This window comes from Podarcis vaucheri (assembly GCF_965113315.1).
Source record: "Podarcis vaucheri genome assembly, chromosome: 3".
NCBI classification, from domain to species: domain Eukaryota; kingdom Metazoa; phylum Chordata; class Lepidosauria; order Squamata; family Lacertidae; genus Podarcis; species Podarcis vaucheri.
In genome coordinates this window covers 7,534,278-7,549,018 of record NC_138761.1, presented here as the reverse complement: position 1 = coordinate 7,549,018, position 14,741 = coordinate 7,534,278, and the positions used below count along the sequence as shown (strand labels likewise).

General features: G+C 44.2%; 3 long non-coding RNA genes across 3 annotated transcripts; 1 reads left to right on the top strand and 2 right to left on the bottom strand.

Annotated features, from left to right (window-relative positions):
• Window positions 1-2,562, bottom strand: LOC309530040. The gene is made up of 2 exons (XR_014218603.1): window positions 1,961-2,562; window positions 1-335 (listed from the first exon to the last, which is right to left on the bottom strand). It is a non-coding gene; the product is annotated as an uncharacterized lncRNA (long non-coding RNA).
• Window positions 2,563-6,183: 3,621 nt separating this feature from the next.
• Window positions 6,184-9,168, bottom strand: LOC309528923. Its single transcript, XR_014217987.1, has 2 exons — window positions 8,951-9,168; window positions 6,184-6,528 (listed from the first exon to the last, which is right to left on the bottom strand). It is a non-coding gene; the product is annotated as an uncharacterized lncRNA (long non-coding RNA).
• A 2,189-nt stretch (window positions 9,169-11,357) lies between these two features.
• On the top strand, window positions 11,358-12,754 carry LOC309530029. The gene is made up of 2 exons (XR_014218593.1): window positions 11,358-11,637; window positions 12,484-12,754. It is a non-coding gene; the product is annotated as an uncharacterized lncRNA (long non-coding RNA).
• The last annotated feature ends 1,987 nt before the right edge of the window (window positions 12,755-14,741 follow it).

Genomic DNA, 14,741 nt, shown 5'->3' with positions numbered 1-14,741 from the left:
TGTAGTTAATCAGAGATTTATTGAAGGGATAGTGACAAATTATCCAATGGTTTTCTGAAAGAAGTGGAATCAATTAACCAATGATTTATTTGAAAAGAGCAGACTGGCTCATTCTTCCTCATGGTTGTAAAAACTTCTGCCAAGGAGTTTCTTGGAACTTCACCATCTCTTGCCTCAGCGCACACAGCACAGCAGAACATTGCGATATGGACAATTGTTATATTTCTCCTCCCACTTCAAGCCATTATGGCACCGGTAGCCCCGTGGCAGGCAATATCCTCTGTTGCCATAGCAGCCGACGACCGCAAGTCGTGTAGAAGCCTTTGGCCCAGAGTCTGGATATAAAAGAGGAGGGAAACATTCTTCAAAATACTTGAAGGGCCGTGAGACACAGAAATGACCAAACAGCCCATGGGCTTAAGATCAGGGCCAGATTCAGCTGAACAGTAGGAGGAGCATCTTGATGATGAGAGCAGTTCAGCGATGGCTGGTCCATTGGGGTGAATGGGGCACTCCCCTACCAACATGAGTTTTCCTCCAGGCAGCCCCCACCTACCAGCCCTCTTACTCACAACTACCTGTCAGATTTATCCTCCTGCAATCCCCGCAGAGCTCAACAGAGAGAGGAGGAGGGTAATATTCCTTCTGAAGAATCCTCAGCGTTTTACTCCTAGTTACTCTTTTTGGTACCTGTTTGCAACTTTCCTCTGTTCTCAGACATCTGATAGTACGTGATTGTCGAGAACCTGCTCGACATCCGAAATAATCAGTCTCACACCAAGATGACTTGAAGAAAAAGCTTTGGCTTTTGCCGTGCAATGTTTATTGTGTGCAGTGAAAATAAGATCATCCTCTCTCCTCCAGCACAGCGTTTGTTCTGCCCCGTACCCAAAAAAGTAACAAATCAAAGGAATGCAACCTTGCCCTTGCCCGCAAACAAAGAGAGTCCTATGCTACGTGAGCCAATCATTTAGTCTAGCATGAGGTGTTCACGTGCTCATCATGCTCTTAGCAATATCTCGTGCTGTAAAATCACTCTGCAATAATAAGAACTCTGCTCATGCTCTTATGTACAAGCAATCATTTTCCCACACGTGATGAGCCGTTTTAATGCTTCTCCACCTTTATTTATCTATTGCTAATTTTCTGTTACCTTTTATGGGTAGCCTGTGTTCATTATTACAGTGGCACCTCAGTTCTTGAATGTAATCTGTTCCGGAAGACAATTCGCTCGAAAACCAAGGTACCACTCTATATGATTTTACTGTTGTTTGTTCTTTGGTTATAGACTCTGTATGATGCAAATATTTTATATTAGTCTTAAATATTTCTTTATTTTTGTAACTCGCCTTGGGTTATTTGGAAAAAGCTGAGCAGGGCCACTGGATTAAATAAGTTTTGGCTTTCGGCATACAGTTTTGCCTGATATAAACACTGCTGGAAACGATTTTACACAACGAAATGCATCTATGTGATTAACAACAACAACAATATGATCATGCTCATAATCCTCATTCTCCTAATCCTCATCCTCGTAAAGGCACACTTTACCCTAATACATGCCTCTGATGTCTAGTTGAAAATCTACAGTGTGGGCATTACCAACCACAACATGTCATCCTAGAAATTCTCATGCTTGAGGTTCTGCAACTTCTTGGCTACTATGAAGTACATTTCTCACTCAACCATTCATCTAGAATATCGGTGACTTGATGTAATGCAAAGACAATCCTATCTAAGAGTATGTAGAGACAATTGTCCACCATGGAGCCAGCATATCTCTATCAGTAATGGTGATGCTGACAAGAGCATGCATAACCATAATCAGGGCATGTTCCAGCCAAAGAGAAGCATTTTAAGAGATTTCAGTGGAAGAGTGAATCCCTGCACCCCAGTGAAATCCAGAACCTGTCCACCATGGAAGGTGTAGGAGATCATCTTCCACGTACATAACAATTACCTTCATCCTGCAAACCTTGATCATCACCAGCAGGGTCTTCCTCCTGGAGGAAGTCTTTCAAGTCCTCTCCCTCTTGCTTCTCCATTTTGGCCAGATCTGCTTCATCAGCCTGGGCACTGCAAAGGAAGACCAATGCAAAGAAAAGACAGACAAACTTCATGGCTCTTAGAAAATTTGTTGGTGCCACTGCAAGGAATCCCAAGGATGGACTAGCAATGGTGAGGCCTTGACAGAGTTCATGTCTATATATACAGGTTGGAAGCCAAGAAGGCTGCCCTAATGGACCGCATTTCATTGACTTTGAAGTCAATGAAGGGAAGGGAGCAAGATAAGGCCACATAGGGCATCTGAAATTACTTGATTCTTAATGACAAGAGTCTCTTTGATGTTGCCCCCAGTCCACAGGCCTTTTCTTTGGAGTTGAAATAATTGTATTTGCCCTGTTGCTGTTGCTAATAACCCCTTTGCTCCCCATCTGCTGGCCTCCTCATCTCCCCATCAGGCAGCTGACACATCCTCACCATAATCTACTAAGCAATATTTATTTTGATGGTCCTGGGCTCTGAGTGTGGGGAAAGACTGGGCATTTGTGGTATTGTTCAAAGCCCTTTTGGGAGACTCTCTCTCTCTCTCTCTCTCTCTCTATATATATATATATATATATATATGCAGGTTTTGGTGTCTTCGGGTGTCTTCCCGTGTAAGAGTCGGGGTGTCTGTGCGACGTTTCGACGAGGTCTCACTCGTCATCTTCAGGCTGGTGCTTTCGGCTTCTTGTTACTGGAACAGTCAGTAACAAGAAGCCGAAAGCACCAGCCTGAAGATGACGAGTGAGACCTCGTCGAAACGTCGCACAGACACCCCGACTCTTACACGGGAAGACACCCGAAGACACCAAAACCTGCATATATATATATATATATATATATATATATATATATATATATTTCACGATTTTCAAAGTTCATTTACCACCATTTCCCAAAATCTTGCAATAATTTATTTATTCTGTTATAGGAATGAACTGCCAATGCAATGTGGCTTTCTCTCAGTTTCTCAGGTTTCCAATCTTAAATTCAGTTATAATTTTTCCCCTGGCGATTTCACTTTATTTTTCAAAAGAAAATAACCCTCAGGAGAATTCAACAGCATTTCTTCCAATAAGCATCTTTTTGTATGCAGGGTTGACATAGGACCTTTTTTTTCAAACTTTTTTTATGCTATGATGCATTTTGCATGTTATTCTTACTGTTTGTGGGCTTTCTGCTTAATACATGCACTTTGTGTCCTTTTTGGAATTGGCAAAAAATGGATTGAAAGAACTGAAAATCTGCATTTTGATGTATAGCTGGTTTTTCCTATGCGGACTGGTCTGAAACTGCAAATTAGGCAGTTTCTCATTAAACGCAAACAAAATTAAACTCTTCCCCCATCCTTATTCTGCTCTTTATTTAGTTGGGTCATTTTTGTCTCTGTGTTATTCAGGATGGAGCTTTTGAGTGCTGCAGGGCTCTGACCTAAGCCCTGTATAATTGAACATTTTCATGAATAAGATGAGGACACGGAAGAGTTGCTCCTTGAATAGGCAGATGACACAAAACCAGGAGGCACAGTTAACACCATTGATGGCAGTATGAAGATTCAGAATGAACTTGACAGTCTGGGGCCTTTGATTGAAACTGACAGAATGAGAATCAACTGATATAAATCTACATCACGGCTTCAGTTGTAAAAGAAAGACACAGGGAACACACAGATTGACAGCAGAAGAGGGGAAACTATAGTGAATGGTATTCATTCTACACTTTTCGATGCATCTTGGATACTGTGTCAAGTTTTGGACAACACATTGAGATACAGAAGTATGTCTAGAGGGGGAGCAGATTGGTGAGGGGATCTCCTAATAATACATAGTTGGATGAGTGGAATATCTTAGGAGCAGTATAGGTGAAACAGGGCTGGATTTAGGTTTGATGAGGCCCTAAGCTAGTGAAGGTAATGGGGCCCTTTATATGTCCAGCTGTCCTTTGTCAACAACAAATTGTCACTGTTTTCTGTGTTGAATATATGCTGTGTGGTAATTTAAGGACCTAATAGGTATCTAACATAACAAAATATGTATTTTATCAAAGTAATTGTTGAACTGAAATACAATTAAGAAGAAGTATATTAATAGTGAAATAATTATTAAGCTCTAACTTTAAAAGTTTGGGGCCCATTACTTACATCATAGGAACCTACTCAACACAAAACACCGTTGCCATATGTAGGTTTTATTTTATTTGTTTTTTATCTTATATTTTGGAAATGTACATCACATCCAGATTTTTTTTCTTTATTTTTTTGGGGGGGGCCAAGAGAGTGGAGCCCTAAGTTATAGCTTGTTTAGCTTATACATAAATCTTGCACGGAGGTGAAATTATCTAGTTGTCTTAGTTGATTTGAAGCTAAAAAGGAGCCAGCAGATGCCTGCGAAAATTGACTCATCTTAGGCTGCATTCAAATCATGAATGGTAATAAAGTGGATCCTGTTTCGGGTGCCCCATTGATAAATGGCAGTGTGTTCAGAGGAAGATGGCGAGGGCATCTCTTAAGAACATGCATGTTTAAACTGCAAAAGCATAAGACATAGCATAAACAAGGCAGCTCTTTTTGAGTATCTGAATGACAACCAATAGAATTGGAACAGGATGAGTCAGCCACGTGATGGTGAGGAAACAGGTTGACAGATGGGAAGCCAGAGGGTAATTAGGAAGGAGGTTAAGGTAAATAGGTGCTGCAATACTGATGAAAGGGCCAATATATTTGGAGGCAACTTCAAAGATAACTCAGCCATGAAGAATAAAATGATCTCAAATGCCATATGTGATGTTATATTGCACCCTTATCACGGGTGCAAATTCAAAGCCAGTGGAACATAGCCTGGTGGCAGTCCTGTATACAGTGGTACCTCAGGTTACATACGCTTCAGGTTACATAAGCTTCAGGTTACAGACTCCGCTAACCCAGAAATAGTATCTTGGGTTAAGAACTTTGCTTCAGGATGAGAACAGAAATTGTGCTCCGGAGGCGTGGCAGCAGCGGGAGGCCCCATTAACTAAAGTGGTGCTTCAGGTTAAGAACAGTTTCAGGTTAAGAACGGACCTCCAGAATGAATTAAGTTCTTAGCCTGAGGTACCACTGTATAGGAATAAATTCTTCCTTTAAGGGCATTACTGTTGTCAATTATCTCTGTGGTCTTTTACAATGAGAACCCCCAAAGTTTACAGCTGTGAGGTTCCTCTGTCACTTTTGCAGTGGTCGTCTTTTGCAGTCTGCAGACTGACATTTATGCATTCTGTGCACACTTAGGGACACACACTCCGCCTTGTCCCCGCAATTGAGGGAGCTGGGGTCACGCAACGTCAGCATGCCATACATGCACACCGCATCACAGGGCATGCTGACATCATGCACACACGCTGCCAAGGTGTGCTGATGTGTCACGTGGGTGTCCCACAGCCCTGTAGCATGTCACACACCCACCACAAAACTTTGAGGGTGAGCCGCCTCTTCACTGAAAATATTTGGGGGTCCTTGGCACCCCCAGCCCCTCCCTATTTGGCGCACCTGTTTTAGAAGATTGAAAGCTGGCTTGGGGCTCATTCACAGCATCATTTTCCCCGGGGAAACCCTCAGTTTAGGACTGAATCCAGAGGCAGCGTTTGGGGACCAACACTGGAGGGGCTCAATGCCATGTCATGTGCCTGTGACGTCACTGAGCTCCACTCCTTCCTTTCCGCTTTCCTGGGACTAAACTCCAGTAAATGTAATGGGATTTCCTTTGAGTAAACATGCAAAGGGTTGCGTCATTAGAAGCCAACCTTCATGGAAAAACTGCCCCAACCTATGCATAATAGAAATATAACAAATATAGTGGTACCTCAGGTTACAGATGCTTCAGGTTACAGACTCCACTAACCCAGAAATACCGTAGTACCTTGGGTTAAGAACTTTGCCCCAGGATGGGAACAGAAATCGCGCAGCGGCAGTGGAGGCCCCATTAGCTGAAGTGGTACCTCAGGTTAAGAACGGTTTCAGGTTAAGAACAGACCTCTGGAACAAATTACTGTAAGTTCGTAACCAGAGGTACCACTGTAACTAAGTAATGAAGGAGGATTTCAGATTCCATGTTCTTGCGTGTATGCAAAAAAGAAACTTAAGGAAAAACATTTTGAGCAGGGTTTGTGTGCAATTAATAGGTCATTTATTGAAGGGAAGGGGAGGTTAATTAACCAATTATTTGCTGAAAGGAGTAGAAATTATAAACCGGTGATTTATTCCAAAGGAGTGGAGTGGTTAATTCTAGAAACTTCTTCCAAAGGTTTTCACGACACTCCGCCAAATCTTGTATCAGCGCACACAGCACTTCAGAATGTGAGGATATGGACAGTTATTTTCTTCATCCATGAACACCATGCCTGTGTCACACTGAAAATCCTTTGGCAGGCAGTAACCCTTGTTCATTGAAGCACAGAGGACCACCGTAATCCTTGAAGAATCCTTTGGTTCTTTCTTCAGCCCAGGGTCTGAATGTAAAAAAGAAGCATTCATGAAAATATTGTCGGACATAAAAATGAGCAAAGCACTCATTTATGGGAGGGTAGATTTCGGTGGGAGGAAAAACTTAATGGTGAGAGTAGATCAGTGATGGCTGGTCCGTTGGGTTGAATGGGGCCCATTTCAGCTTCCTCCTCCTGTACAACTTGACAAAGGGAAGGATGGGGATAAAATGAGAATCGGTTGGTTCTCCTTCTCATTGGCTTTGGCTGTTGGCCTCCTTACCTTCCACCCTATCAGTTCCAATGGGCACCAGCCAGCACTGTAGCACCCAACAGTGAAGCCAAATAACTAAAGGGCTAATCACTGCAGGGGTCAGCACACTTTTTCAGCAGGGGGCCGGTCCACTGTCCCTCAGACCTTGGGGGGGGTCAGACTATATTTTTTTTTTTGGGGGGGGGAATAATGAACGAATTCCTATGCACCCAGAGATGCATTTTAAATAAAAGGACACATTCTACTCATGTAAAAACATGCTGATTCCTGGGTTTAGAAGGCGATTGGGCCAGATCCGGCCCCTGGGCCTTAGTTTGCCTACCCATGGGCTAATGGGCTTTCCCTCACAGGATGGAAGTTTTCAAGCAGTGGCTTGGCATCATTTGGTGGAGGTGGTCTAGGTATGGACTCTCCAACACAGGGTTGGACTAGAATGCCAGGCGGATCCACTTCAACGCAGCCTCAGAGTAAGCCCCGTTGACTTCAATAGGGCTCGCTTCCAAATAGATATGCATAGGATTGCATTCTAAACAAACAACTGGTGAATAATCTGGCATTTTCGGTTTCCCTCTATGTCTCACTTCTTCCATCTTAAATTCAGTTTCCCACATTTGCATTCTAACTCTTCTTCTTTTTTAAACATTCTTTAAAAAGTCAGTTTTTTACTGTTAATTTCTCATTTTGCTGAATTGTATATTAGGCTGGTTTTGTTACTTATTATGGGTTGTGGGTTTCCATTACTACAGGGCTTCACTGTTCTTTATTCTTTTGTTTTAGACTCTGTATATTTTATATATGTGTATATCTGCTTTTTTGGGATGTGGGTGGTGCTGTGGGTTAAACCACAGAGCCTAGGACTTGCCGATCAGAAGGTTGGCGGTTCGAATCCCTGCGACTGGGTGAGCTACCGTTGCTCGGTCCCTGCTCCTGCCAACCTAGCAGTTCGAAAGCACATCAAAGTGCAAGTAGATAAATAGATACCACTCTGGCGGGAAGGTAAATGGCGTTTCCATGCGCTGCTCTGGTTCACCAGAAGCAGCTTAGTCCTGCTGGCCACATGACCCGGAAGCTGTACGCCAGCTCCCTCGGCCAGTAATGCGAGATGAGCGCCGTAACCCCAGAGTCGGCCACGACTGGACCTAATGGTCAGGGGTCCCCTTTACCCTTTACTATATCTGCTTTATATATTTCAGTATTTTTAGAAGTTGCCTTTGTTCATTTTGAAAAAGGTACGGCTATTAATTAAATAATGTACGCACCTTCGCCTAATATAAACATTGCTGTCAACAACACCGGGATGCATTTTTATGTTATTTTTAGGCACATTTTCACCTAATAGATTCCCCTTTTTACATGCCATTTGGCTGGAGGACCGCCTTCTAAAAATTCAGAGAAGGGTGAATTTCAAATCTTGGTTGTGTTTCAGTTTTTCGTATTAAGAACGTAAGAAAAGCTTGCTGGATCAGGCCAATGCCCCATCTAGCCCACCATCCTTCTCTCACAATGACTACATGTCCCCTTCAGGAATTGGTGGGGGGCGGGTGGCAAAAAGAGTGAAGAAAGTGGCGGAAAAGAGAGGGAGAGGAAAGAAGAGGACGGCAGAGAGAGGGAGGGGCTGTCCTGCCTTCATTTGACTATAGTCTTATCCACCACTGCTATACAGCTCCTTACAGGCTGCCCCTGAGGGAATATAAATAAAGACTTCCCAGCCCAGACCTTGAAGGCACATCAAGAAGGAACAGGTCCATGCTGCAATCCTAGGCTGCAATCCTAAAATGCACAGTACCACCAAACTCAGTAGGTGTTGGGCCTGAATGCATGCCATCATCATAGTAAGAGATGGGCAATGAAACAGTTTTCTCGTGTCCTTCCTATGAAGCTTGAAAGTCCCGAGTAGCTGGATCATATCCTCCAACATGCCCCAGAGGAAAACTGGGATGCACACCTTTCGGGGCCACAAATGGGACATCCCAGATCAGAAGCTGGGAAGGCTTCTGTAATTCTGGGATGTTCCACTTAAAGCGGAACAGTTTGAGGGGTTTGTAATTCTAGGTAATCCTTTTCCCACCACACACTGCAGGAGCTGGCCTAGGGTTGCACTTCCAACTGCAGTTTCTAGGATTCTTGCACAGCCTGCGGTACCTAAGTGGAATGTTGTTGTTCAGCCCAACTTACCGTCTTTATAAGCACGAGACACATCAGCCTCCTTGACTTCCACTTCATCCTCAGATGGTGGTTTGGGATTGGCCTGGACCTGGAAAACCAAGAAGGCAACAGCAAAGAGAACGCAAAGCGTCTTCATGGCTGTCGACTGGCTGCGCTTTCAATGCTAGCCGGAAGACAAGGCTCAACGAAGTAAGGGATGGAGAATCTTTGGGAGCGTTGCTGGTATTTATACCATTTATACCAGGAAACGACTCGAATAGTTTTAGGTTTCTGAGACTGCTGCCAACATTAGCTATCAGTTGCTTCCAGGGATGTGCTCTGCATCCTGCCATCCTCCAGGGGGCGGGCAAGCAAAGCAGGTAGAGAGACATAGAAAGAACAGCCCGTTGGGTTAACTTCCCTTCCTGTAATTCAGTGGAGGGAGACATCTTGACCAGAACACCAAAGGGAAGGTCTAGCAGATCTATAGGCCTGGGGGTTACTTGGGCACATTTGTGAATTATGGGGAAGAGAGTATATAAACTAAAATGGTAGGGGAGGAGGAGGAGGAGGAGGAGGAGAGAAAAAGAGGAGTTAGAAGAAAAACCAGGAAAAAAACCCAGGAAATACCGGTACTATCTTGCCAAAATAGAATTAGGATCTAGTTGTTGTTATTTTTAAAAGGTCTTGCTTGACTGTTCACCTTTGCCACAAGACTGAAAAAACTTGAGGGTGGGAGCTCAGGCCTGTGGGTCAAATGTAGGCTTCCAGGCCCCCTTTATCCCTATGATAAAGGCATACATATGAAGCATTTTTATATTTGCAAAGCTACTAAGCAGGGCCCGGAGCAAGCTACCAGCAGAAGACAAAGTTCTCTGCTTTTCTTTTTGCAGAAAATTGAAGATGGGCCAGTCCTCATTCTACTCTGAACCAGGCAGGATGAGAGAGAAGCAACTGCAAGTATTCATCTAAGCAACTAAAACCTACTTTTAGGGGAAGGACTGTACCACAGTGAGAGGGTATTTGCTTGGCATTCAAAATGGTATATAAACATAAGTAGAGCCCTGTTGACAAACCTAGACAGCATCTTAAAAAGTAGAGACATCACCTTGCCAACAAAGGTCCGTATAGTAAAAGCTGTGGTTTTCCCAGTAGTGATGTATGGAAGTGAAAGCTGGACCATAAAGAAGGCTGATCGCTGAAGAATTGATGCTTTTGAATTATGGTGCTGGAGGAGACTCTTGAGAGTCCCATGGACTGCAAGAAGATCAAACCTATCCATTTTGAATGAAATCAGCCCTGAGTGCTCACTGGAAGGACAGATCATGAAGCTGAGGCTCCAATACTTTGGCCACCTCATGAGAAGAGAAGACTCCCTGGAAAAGACCCTGATGTTGGGAAAGATGGAGGGCACAAGGAGAAGGGGACGACAGAGGACGAGATGATTGGATAGTGTTTTCGAAGCTACCAGCATGAGTTTGACCAAACTGCGGGAGGCAGTGGAAGACAGGAGTGCCTGGCGTGCTCTGGTCCAGGGGGTCACAAAGAGTCAGACACGACTAAACGACTAAACAACAGAGCCCTGTTGGATCAGGCCAATGACTCTTGCCCAGCACCCTGATCTCACAGTGGCCACCCAGATGCCTGTGGGAAGCCTTCAAGTACGACATGAGTACAAGCCCTCTCCTCTCCTGTAATTTGCAAGTGATATTCAAAAGCATCACTGCCTCCAACTGTGGATAAGTCTCTGACATCTCTAGGTAGGGCTAGGATTTTCCCTACACGAAGCCCTAGAGAGCTGTTGCCAATCAGTGTGGACAATACTGAGCTAGATGGATCAATGGTGCAAGGGAGTTCCCCATGATGAGATATAATATTGGCCCTTTCATCAGTATTGTGACACGTATTTACCTTAACATCCTTTCTAATTACCCCTCTGGCTTCCCATCTGTCAACCTGTTTCCTCACCATCACGTGGCTGACTCACCCTGTTCCAATTCTACTAGTTGCCATTCAGATACTTGAAAAGAGCTGCTTTGTTTTTCCTATGTCTTACGCTTTTGCAGTTTAAAGATGTTTGTTCTTAAGAGATGCCCTTGAAAACCTGGCCTTCTTCCTCTGAACACACTGCCATTTAACAACAGGGCACCCAAAACAGGACCTACTTTATTGCCATTCAGGATTTGAATGCAGCCTGAGATGATGTGTCAGCTGCCTGATGGGGAGATGAGGAGGCCAGCAGATGGGGAGCAAAGGGGTTATTAGCAACAGCAACAGGGCAAATACAATTATTTCAACTCCAAAGAAAATGCTTGCAGACTGGGGGCAACATCAAAGAGACTCTTGTCATTAAGAATCAAGTAATTTCAGATGCCCTATGTGGCCTTATCTTGCTCCCTTCCCTTCATTGACTTCAAAGTCAATGAAATGCGGTCTATTAGGGCAGCCTTCTTGGCTTCCAACCTGTATATATAGACATGAACTCTGTCAAGGCCTCACCATTGCTAGTCCATCCTTGGGATTCCTTGCAGTGGCCCCAACAAATTTTCTAAGAGCCATGAAGTTTGTCTGTCTTTTCTTTGCATTGGTCTTCCTTTACAGTGCCCAGGCTGATGAAGCAGATCTGGCCAAAATGGAGAAGCAAGAGGGAGAGGACTTGAAAGACTTCCTCCAGGAGGAAGACCCTGCTGGTGATGATCAAGGTTTACAGGATGAAGGTAATTGTTATGTGCATGGAAGATGATCTTCTACACCTTCCATGGTGGACAGGTTCTGGATTTCACTGGGGTGCAGGGATTCACTCTTCCACTGAAATCTCTTAAAATGCTTCTCTTTGGCTGGAACATGCCCTGATTATGGTTATGCATGCTCTTGTCAGCATCACCATTCGTGATAGAGATATGCTGGCTCCGTGGTGGACAATTGTGTTTACATTAGGCAAAACTGCATGCAAAATCCCAAAACTTATTTAATCATAACCCATGGCGACTTACAAAAATACAGAAACATTTAAGACTAATATAAAATATATGCATCATACAGAGTCTATAACCAGAGAGCCGACAACAGTGAAGCCATATAATAATGAAAACAGGAAATCCATAAAAGGTAACAGGCAATTAGCAATAAATGAATAAAGGTGGAGAAGCATTAAAGCAGCTCATCACGTGCTACCAGATGCCTGAGAATAGAGGAAAGTTGCAAACAGATACAAAAAAGAGTAACTAGAAGTAAAACGCTGAGGATTCTTCAGAAGGAATATCACCCTCCTCCTCTCTCTGTTGAGCTCTACAGGGATTGCAGGAGGATAAAGCTGACAGGTAGTTGTGAGTAAGAGGGCAGGTAGGTGGGGGCTGCCTGGAGGAAAACTCATGTTGGTAGGGGAGTGCCCCATTCACCCCAATGGACCAGCCATCGCTGAACTGTTCTTATCATCAAGATGCTCCTCCTACTGTTCAGATGAAATCAGCCCTGATCTTAAGCCCATGGGGTGTTTGGTCATTTCTGTGTCTCACGGCCCTTCAAGTATTTTGAAGAATGTTTCCCTCCTCTTTTATATCCAGACTCTGGGCCAAAGGCTTCTACACGACTTGCGGTCGTCGGCTGCTATGGCAACAGAGGATATTGCCTGCCACGGGGCTACAGGTGCCATAATGGCTTGAAGTGGGAGGAGAAATATAACAATTGTCCATATCGCAATGTTCTGCTGTGCTGTGTGCGCTGAGGCAAGAGATGGTGAAGTTCCAAGAAACTCCTTGGCAGAAGTTTTTACAACCACAAGGAAGAATGAGCCAGTCTGCTCCTTTCGAATAAAGCATTGGTTAATTGATTCCACTCCTTTCAGAAAACCATTGGATAATTTGTCACTATCTCTTCAATAAATCTGATTAACTACATCCACCCACCACTCAAGTTCTTATTCTTTATGTTTTTCTCTTTTTGTATATGTGCATGATTGGGGAATCTGGAATCCTAATGTATTATTGTTATTAATTATTTTTTTAATTATCCTTTGGTTGGGGCAAGTTTTCCATGAAGGTTGGCTTAAACTGACACATCCTTTTGCATGCTTACTCAGAAGGAAGTCCCATTATGTCTACTGGGGTTTACTCCCAGGAAAGTGCGGAGGTAGGAGTATTGCTCTGCATGCCTTGTTTCAATCCCTGACATCTTGAGGTGGGGCTGGAAATAATCCTTGTTTGAAATCCTGGAAAGCTACTGTTAGTTAGTGTGGGAATCCTGAGATGGACTGACCAGTGGTCTGATCCCATATCAATTGGCTTTCTATATTTCAAAGTGAACGAAGAATGTAGAAATGAAGTGCAAAACCTTTCCCCATGAGGTTCCTATCTCCTAACTTTGAGGAAAAACACATGAGGCACCACCTGTTTTTAACTCTCAGAAGGCAGAGCTAAAATCCAAAAGAGTTATAGCGTTTGCTCATAATGTACACAGAAATGTGGACTGGGTGGCACTAGATAGAACTGGATAGAAATGGCTTCTGGTTCAGCATACAGGTTTGATGGGGTCAATTGCACATCACATGTCAGGGGCTGAAGGAAAGGAAGGATGCATGCCGGCATCCGATGAATTCCCACCGAGATCTCTTAATGGAGGCCCCATCTGGACAGCTGACACCAGGAATGGGGCCATTACTCTGCTGTAGGATGACTTCCTCTTTACTGTGCAAAAGTTTGAATTGCTACCCAGTTCTCAAACGATAAGGGGGGGGGAGAGAGAGACTGTCTGGAAGATAAATAATGACGCAAATTCCATCAGTTGAAGTTGACAAGTGTCATGTGTGGAGAGCCTGCCCCCCCCCCTTCAGTAACTTCACAGATAAGAATTAATGAGGGATTTGGGTGGTGCTGTGGGTTAAACCACAGAGCCTAGGACTTGCCGATCAGAAGGTTGGTGGTTTGAATCCCCGCGACGGGTTGAGCTCCCGTTGCTCGGTCCCTGCTCCTGCCAACCTAGCAGTTTGAAAGCACGGCAAAGTGCAGGTAGATAAATAGGTACCACTCCGGTGGGAAGGTAAACAGCGTTTCCGTGCGCTGCTCTGGTTCACCAGAAGAGGCACAGTCATGCTGGCCACATGACCCAGAAGCTTTATGCCGGCTCCCTTGGCCAGTAAAATGAGATGAGCGCTGCAACCCCAGAGTTGGCCATGACTGTACCTAATGGTCAGGGGTCCCTTTGCCTTTACCTTTATATTTTATAGTCCCTTTTTCTTCAGGCATCAGGTTGCAAGCAAAAATCTACATCCCTCCCCAAGGAAAGCAGTTGGCTACTCTAATCATCCCCCTTTTGTCTTCCGCAGCAGCCAAGGCACTAACTGGAAGCTCCTCCTCCTCTCTGCAACTTTTGTTCTCTGAACAGTCAGACTGCCTAGTTTGTGGGGAGGGAGGGTCCCACACACAATCTAATGCCGTCTCTGCTCTCAGTCTGCTTTCTTCAAACATCTTCTTATGCATCTCTATCTTTCATATTTGCTTCCCAGCTTGCCTGAACCACCATCTCAAGTGGGGAGGTCTGAAGGTGGAGCATGTTTTGATGGATGCAGTTACTGCCTTCCTCTATGGATGCAACTTCAGAGCACCTGTACAGGGAGATTGGCTAATCAGAGCTTCAAAGAGCAGGAAAGTATGAGGGAGTCAGAAAGAGGATGGCAGTTCAATGAAGGATTGGGTAAACTGCAAACAGAAATGGTTTCAAAATGGTTCCAAGTGGTTTCAAGGGTCATTATAGCAGAGTTTCAACAATGCTGGTGGCAATCTCAGAGATGCAACACAATTCCCCCTTGTCATTTCCTCATCCTTTT